This window comes from Molothrus aeneus, chromosome 16 (genome assembly GCF_037042795.1).
Source record: "Molothrus aeneus isolate 106 chromosome 16, BPBGC_Maene_1.0, whole genome shotgun sequence".
NCBI lineage: Eukaryota > Metazoa > Chordata > Aves > Passeriformes > Icteridae > Molothrus > Molothrus aeneus.
This window is the reverse complement of record NC_089661.1, coordinates 12,920,684-12,929,400: the sequence shown is the minus strand read 5'-3', so window position 1 is coordinate 12,929,400 and position 8,717 is coordinate 12,920,684.

Here is an 8,717-nt window from a genome sequence, read left to right as displayed (position 1 = left end):
CCTGCTCCCACCAAATCCTTGCCAGAGGTTACAAATGGCTCCCCCTCCATCTCCAGCACTCTTGGGTGACTGAAATCCCTCATCCAGACACTCACAAATCCCACCCTGCTTTCCTCCTGTGCTAACACAGGGCTTTGTCTGCCCTGTTTCTGGTGCAACACATTTCATCAGCACAAATGGAGGCACTGAAAATTAGTGGTGAGAGCAGGAGATGATGATTTTTGCTCATCCTTTGTCAATGAAAACATTCCTCAAGCATCCAACACACCTAGGTATTCCCATACAACACAGAAAGGGACTGTTATAAGGCAGATATGCATTTCCCAAGACTATTAATAACTCTTCCCATGAGGCTGTTGTTGGCATAAGGCTTCATGGACATATTTAAAAGATGTGTAGATGTGTGACTTAGGGATGTGGTTCAGTGGTGAGCCTGGCACTGCTGGATTAATGATTGAACTCAATGATCTGAAAGGTCTTTTTCAACTTATAAATTTCTACAATTCTATGACCCTTTCTGTTGGAAGCTTGATCTTGGAAAATAGAGAACTGATGGGAACAAACCTCAGATTTCCACAGTATTGCAAGGTTTCTTACATAACTACAGGTGGTCCAGATATAACTACACCCTTTACTTCTCATGTCCCTTTCTAGCCAGATTTAGGTCAGGAAAGAAGTCTGTGAGGTGTTTATTCATTCCTGGCAGTGACCTGGGTGATTTTTCTGCTCTGTTAACATTGCAGGTCTCATGATACACATTGGCCCAGGCCAGAGCAGTTGGCACTGCCACACTCTGCCCCTCCAGCCACAGGATGCTGGTGAGTCATGAGGAGCACAGTGGGATTTCTCCTGCAATCTCCTTTTCCTTCCCCAGTCTCAGAGGTCAGTTTTGGAGACACATGAAATTGGGCCAAACCTGGGCTTTCTCTCAGTTTTCTCAGCAAAGTTCCCTCTTCACAGTGAGCCAGAGATGGGCTGGTCCTCAACATTATTCTAGCAGTTATTTTACTAAAAAAGGTGGCAGCTGGAAGTCTAAGAAGGATGGGAGCCAGGCACCTTAAGAAATGATAATTGCAGACTTGGAGCAGTGCTAAGAGTTAACAGAGAGATGTTTAATCCAATTCTCAGCTTCTATTTTAGGATCCTTTTAACTTTCAAAATCAAAAAAAAAAGGAAGAGGGGAGGGGAAGAAAAAAATAATCTCCATCACAGTGCAATTTCTTAAGCTTGTTCACAGCCCAAAGGTGAATTTTTGTTCATGTGAGGAGTCTGAAGAAAATCCATTCAGCTGTTTCAGAGGTTTCAGAGCATGAAAGCAACATCTGGTTCAAAAATCAAAAATAAAGAGAAATTCCCTTTGCTCATCAGAGTCAAAATGGGTTTTGGTTTCACACCTCTGATTTGGTGTATCTTGAGCTGTCCCCTGGAGAAAGGGAGCCATTTCTACATTGATCTGAAGGGGATGAAATTGTGTTGCAAACCCCACAAAAATTATGGTCAGCCAGACAGGAGGGCAGTTGATACTCACACCTCCACTCCCATCCAGTCCAACACAACGTGGGCCATGGCCCCAAAATTGCCAATTTAATTCACGGCAGGAAGGTCTTGCGCAGCCTGCTGCCTCCTTTGGGGTTTTTTTTTAGGTCGTGGTGTGATTTTTGGAGCGTGGTTTGCTGTGCTCTGCGCTGTGCTATAGATGGCACTGCAGGATGGAAATTGCAGGCTCTTTGCTCTGGAATAACAACCCTGGGCTGTGGTGGCTCCCGCAGCTTGTCCCGGCGGAGGAAACCAGCTCGGATCACTAATTTCTGCAGCTCTGCCGGCAAATTTCAGTGCGTTTTTTACCTGGTTATTAATAACAACACAAACATGACCCCCGGAATAGAGAGCAAGCGTGACAAGGAAGCTCTCTGTAAATTAAAAAACCACACAAATGCTCCAAATCCACTGGCAAATTTAGCCATCCTGTTGCAACACAGGAATATTTTGCATTTCAAAGGAGGCAAGCAGTTGATTTCTCTGTACATCACATCTATGCTAAGACCCTGCCTGTACTGAAGTTCTACTGCTGTAAAGCACAAACTCTCTCATCATCCCATCAGTATTTATAAGGATACTAAAGTCTACCCAAATCTAACCATGTGCAGCAATTTTTTTCTGCTGTCTTTGTAGAGTTCCCTGGAGTTCTGGGACTAAAAGTAAGAAAAGAAGCAAAATCTAACTCAGGTCTGCAGAAGGAGATGCAAAACTGGCAGGAATAGGGAAGCTACGGAGGAGATCAGGATGGGAAGTGAAGAATATCATAAGCAATTACAGCAAAATGCTTTTGGAAAATCCCTCCAGGTACCCAGGTGCATCTGTTGATGCTTAAACACCTTCAGAAATCTGGCCACCAGCCTGCTGCTCCAGATGTTAGAAAACCTCCAGCCATCAGAGAAGAGTAAAAGGTGTAAGAAAGACAAATTCCTTTTGCCATTGGCAAAATGAAAGAAAAACGCAACTATTTTAAGGATTTGTGTGGAGAAAACTGCAGACAATAAATACCAGAAGTTGTCCTTGTCTTCCTTTGGAACATGATGCTGGAGGAGGATTAGGTACCTGCAGAAGTTTGTTGTTTCATTGCAGTGAGCTATCCAAGAGCTCCCATCCACCTGGGCCATCCCAGGACTGGATGGATGAGCCACTGCTGCTCTCTCTCCCAAGGAGTGTGCAGCACTTCTCTCTCACAGGAGTTTAATGTGCTCTTACACATCAAGAGGATTCAAATGACAAGAATGAAGGGCACTAGTCAACCTCATGGTTTGAGATTCTGATGAAATGATGTCCTGGCACATCCATCAGACTGTTCTGCTGTCAAGAGAACTCCCAACTCTGGAAGATGAGTGTGTTTTTCTTTTACAGTGCTGGGAAAAAAAAAAAAAAGCAAGAAAAGAAGAAAAGCAGCGGTCCTCTAATCTAACTACTACACAAATGTAACTTTGAGAAGAGACACAGCCAGATACATGAGATGAGGGCACAAGTGCACCCAGCTCTGTCTGAAGGCACGGGAGTGGGGTTAAGCCTGCACTGTGTGCAAGCAGACCTGGGATTCTGCAGAGCACAGCAGGAGGGACAAGAGGAAAGACTAAAGGAAGATTCATTCCTTGCCAGCAGCATATGTAGACTTTGTGTGCCAATCCCTGTGCATTCATCTCAGAGAAGCAGATGCAGACGTGAGTGAGAGGGAGCAAAGTGTAAATCTGAGCCTGCATGGAAGGAAGGACCACGGTGAGGATATTTGCTAAGCCCAGGGCTGGGGGGATGTAGGGATGCAGATGCTGATGTTGCCCAGGCAACACTCACTTTTGCAAGGCGCCCCTTTGTCTCTCCTGATTTTTAAGTGTGGTTCTCACTCTAAAATGCAGATTCTCCAAGCTGTTAATAAGACTTATTATCTCCTAATGCTCTTCCCCTGTTTCCTTTTAGAGGCTGTTCACAGCAGCACTGCTTGTGACTGAGTAACACAGGAAATTAAGAGCAGCTCCACAGCTGTGGCTGCACAGGATGGGAGAGGAGATCTCGAGAGAGAGGCAGAAGCAAGAATTGGTGCTGGAGTGGTGGGTGCAAGACACCCTGAGGTGCATTTCCCACCCCACTGAGCAAACTGTGGCTGTGGAGCCAGCAAAATTTAGGGGAAGGACGAGCCCTTACCAAAAGCCTTGAGTTTCTCCTTCATAAAGTCTTTCTTCCAACTTTCAAAGCCCTTATAAAGTTGCTCATGGTGTTGCTGCTGTTGCTCTGTGCTGACTGCAAGGTTTCATGCCCAGAGCACAAGATTTAATGCTGCACCATCCCCAGCCTACATTTCTGTGCAGTGGCCCCTGTTTCCTCCCTCTAGACTGCTTTCAAAACTCAGGGCTGACATCTCCCAGGAAGCACTGGGGACATTCCATGTTTTCCCACCGTGTCTCATTCCCCAGGATGTTGTACCATGGTTTGCACTAATTATGAGATGCTGATCCCATTATTATTATGGAGCAAAATTGCCAAGTGCTGGAAAAAAGAGCACAACAAAAACTGGTGAAGTGGTAAGCTTGAAGTGAGGTGGAAATAATATCTGCTCTGTATGGGAGGCCTGAATTTGCTAATTGGACATGGCTAAAGTCAGTAAGGTGGAGTGAGGAGAGCAAGACATTGTGAGGGGGATGAAACTACCCTTCCTGATGAAGGGGCAGACAGGAGATTAATGGGAAAATTGTGTCTCTGCACCTTCTAAGTAGAAAACAGGACTCAAACACAGTGAGAGAGGAATCACAGCAAGCAAGAAACCTCACCTCCAAGAGTGAAGGTGGCACAGGAGGAAGTGGGGCAGCTGGAGAGATGAATTTGCATTTGGAGTGGGGATGGATTAAGGCAGAGCAAAGGCAGGAGCTTTGCTGCCTTGTGAAAAGCCCCCACATTTCTTCTTCAGCCCAGCCTGGATGGCTGCCACAACCCCACAAGTGCAACAGCCCCTCCAGGCAACGTGACCTGCCCTGTGTGGGGGACAGAGCTGGCAGCAGCCAACTTGTTTTCATTCCTACGTAGCATTTGGTCGCCCTATTTTGCTGCTTTCTCTTTGATGCAATGAGCCTGTGGGGAATAAAGCTCAGTGGGAGATTGCTTACGTGGTTTCTAACCCATTAGTTTCTTTTATTGGCTGTTGCCTCAATAAAAAAAGAAGAAGAAGAAGAAAATCAAGGAAAAGTAGTTCAAGGTGTGAAAAATTCACGTGGCAGAAAGATATATAAAAAGTTATTGGCTCTGTCCCCCTTGGCTCCAACCTCAATCTTATCACCATGCTGTGCATTTATCCTTCTATTATTACACATAATGACAGGGAAATTCTAGCAAGTTCTATGCAAAAAAGCCAGGCTGCTCCTCTCCCCTCCACAACAAGAAACTGTCCTGGCTTGAGCTCATATCGTTGGCATCTGATTTCAGCCTAGCAGGGTGTTTCAATACCAATAAACATCTTGTTTTCATGTGAACAGCCGCTTCAGCTACATTCTTTCCCATCTTTTGTGAGCATCAAAGGCTCCATGTAAAACTTTTTATTGATCACATAAATAGCAGCTCTGCTTCCCTACAGGCCCTGTCTCCACCAAGTGTTTTGATATGTGGAGAATGAAAGATTCAATAGAAAACTGATTCCCTTGGCTTTCTGGGACTCTGAACACAGGGCTGCTGGTTTCTGCTCTCCATGGCAGAGCAGGGTCTGGGGAGGAGAATGAGGGAGCAGGGAGGGAAAGGTTTGCTTGTTCTGGCTGGACTTGAGGCAGTTTTTACACAGACACATTTCATCTGTAACAAAGGCAGAGGTAAAGCCACTGCGCAAAGAGCTGGGAGCGATCATTAAAGATTTAATTGGCCTGAAAGCTTCCTGAAATACTAAGGAGAGACTTAAACCACACAACATGGAGCAGGAAGCCTCCCAAGCTGAAAGCACAGGTGGCTTTGCTGTTTAGGGTTGCTGGTATCGTGTACTGGGCAGTCACTCGCCCTGCTGCCATGCTAAGGAATTTCCCAGGAATGGGATGCCTTGGATCTACCAGGGCAGTGAGGAACAACTCCTTCCCATGCCTGGAGAAGCTGTCTCATGTCTCACAAGCAGAGACTGAGATCTCTGCCTGCATTCCTGCAAGGCACTGCTGAGATACAGCAAAGGACTGCCCTGAAATCCAAAACCTAGACAGGATCCTTCCCATCCATGTCCTGGTTGTCAGACCCATTGCACCGTCACCTTTTGTGCAAATGAAATACAAAACCTCCTCAGCTGCAGCCATGCAGAGCTCACAGGGAAGAAGATTAATGGGAGCTACCAGAGAGCCTCATCAGTCCTTGTTCAGGAATCAGAAATCCCAATCGAAGCCTCCGTGACTCATGGCTGTGGCTGGCACAAATTCGACCTCGTTTGGATAACGAAGGGCACATCCTGTTCAGAGCCATCTCAGAAAACTTCTGTGACCCTGTGTTTATCACACCAGGCTGAAAGGGCACTGGGGACTTTGCTGACCTTGCAGGTGGCAGAGTTTGCCAGCCCTGAAGGCAGCCAGGCTGTGCCAGTGGCTTTGGAAGAGCCACGATGGCAGAGGCAGTGAGTGCCTGAAGCCCTCTGTGGCTGGAGGGACCCAGCCCAGCCCAGCAGCCTGGGGCTGAGCCACCAGCGGCTGCCCTTGGCAGCTATGAAGGCTCCACTCCTCTCAGATGCTGCACTCTCAATTAATTTGAATAATAATTACTTAGATACACGTGCCTTGGGGGAAGGAAGAGTTTGAGGTGTGTGTGCTCGGCTCTTGGGGCCAAAAAACAAATTTAACTTCTGAGTTCCTACCAGGTCCTCTGTGGTGGCCCTCTGTTAAACTCTCCTTGTCCATGGAGAGGAAGATACTGAAGTATTTGCAGGCTGGAATTGGGTGGCCAAGCCAAAATCTGGCACCTGTTTCACCTCAAGTACCCAATCCTGAGTACTCAGAAAACCACTTCTCAAAACCTCACCTACAAGAGGGGATAATGGGGAGTTTTGGGGTTTTTGATTTGCTTTGCAATTAGAAATTTTGGGATTTTCAGTCATTTTTCTTACAGGGAAAATCTACTTGCAAACTCAGAGGTGAAGCCTGTTGCCACACCAATGTTTCTCCTCCTCTGCTTCTTATATAACTTGATTTGTAGGGTGGTGATAATGAGAATTCCACTGCTATTGATTTGTCTTAAGAACATATATAATTTGAAATATATACATTTGAAACACTGTAGATATTGCATGGACCTTGGAACAAGATAAGAAGAGGTAATCACATTCACAGTATCTCTAGCTGTTTAATTAATCTGGACAGCAAACTCTAGCTGTATTCCTAGAGCAGACTGACTACCTCTCCTGAATATTCTCATTTTCTATGCAAATGTGGAGACACTGGAGGTAATTCAGCACCCCACAGGGATCTAACTTCTGACATGTTCTTTTTATAAGAGAAAATTGTCATGGCCCTGCTTGTTTGACACTGACTGCTGCACAGCTCTGTGGAATGGGCTGGAAAGCAGAGAAATACAGGCTTGACTTCTGCTAAAATAGTGAGCAGTCTCCCTTTCTCAGAACAACCTTAAGATGGAGCAAAACCGTCAAGCTGTAAGAATGTACTGCAGAGGGAAAATAATAGAGATCAGAAGATGAGAGGGTTATGGCCCAGCTTCCCACAGACCTGATTTTGGAAGAATTGTCCCTGTGCATTTGTTCTGGGGTTTGCAGAACACTCTGGGACCCCAATTCCCCCCACCATCTCCTGGGAATGGCTCGTGGAGGGTGAGATGCAGGAGCCTGGGCAGTGCCCTGGGCTCTGGCCTGCAGAACCTCTGGGAAATGGATTTATGGAAAATTCTCAAAGCCTGTCAGAAGGCTCACATAGTATGCATCTGTATGCAAACCTAAATTTTAGTTAAGGTGTAAAACTTAGACCCACGAAAAGTAATTTTACATAATTAACTCTAAAGCATTTACAGCATAGCATAACAAAAGCTAATAAACAAAAAATCTCTTATAATATATTATAATTAAAAATAATTAACTTCTAATTATAACAATGTAAATTATCTCACCCTTCTCATAAAACTAAAAATAGCTTTTTAAAACACCTCTCAATTACCCCATCTCTAAGTCAGAAAAAACCTCAGTCCAACAGATCCCACTGCTGCCTCCCTCCTCACCCTTCGCTCGGGTGAAATCAATGGAATAAATGAGCACAAATGAGGCTGGAGCTGGCTCCTTGTGCTGGGTGAGGCAGTGAGGAAGCTGGCCCTGATACATCCATCTGAAGCCTTGTATTGAATCGCAGCTGACAGCTCCAATAATGATAATAGATGTGGCCAGAGCTGCCTCCTATTTGGAGGAGGCCAGGTTCCTCCTCGCTGCTCTCAGGCAGGCTCACCACGCTGCCAGCTCTCATCTCCTGGGCATTCTGAGGGGTCCAAAGGCAAACCCTGCTCCTCACACTGCCAAAACCCAAAAGGATGACAGACTATGGCCTGGCTACCCCACACAGTCAATCCAAGTCCTCACAGGGGTCTTTGCAGGAATCCCCCTGGGCTCATAGCCTTGATAGCACCCCAGGATTCACCTTTGGTTTAAATCTAAAATTTCCCTGGCTTGGCCTAACATGAGAAGTGGTACCAGAGGGATGCCATAAACACATCCCACAAAGCTCTTCTCCAAGCAGAGGCTGCTGCTGCAGATCCAGCCAGCTCCCAGCCCATAGAGCCAAGGACAAGTGCCAAGGACACCAAGTGGATCCAGGGACATGGTGTGGACATGGCTCTTTCTGAACTCACAAAGCCAGGCTAAGCTAACCCAAAGCTCAGTGACACAAAGTCAAGCCACATCAACATGAAAGGCCTCAATAAATAAATAAAAAAATCATGCAAAAACTTCAAGCATCTGGACTTCATTATGGCATTATCCATGCACACATGCTGAAAATCCCTTCGGACGCTTCGCCCCTGCAGCCAGCCATGCTGAGTTAGCCATGCCCAAGCCCTGCAGTGGGGTTTAGCAAGGCTCAGGTTTTATCCTATATCCCAGCCCCTGCTGAGCTGGGGTTGTGTCACTAAACAAGCTGGGTCAGGTAGCAATAGAGTAGCTCAGGGGTGTTTATAAAATAAAGGGAGGTGAACCCTAAAGCAGAGGGCATGCCATGTGTTTGGGGAGC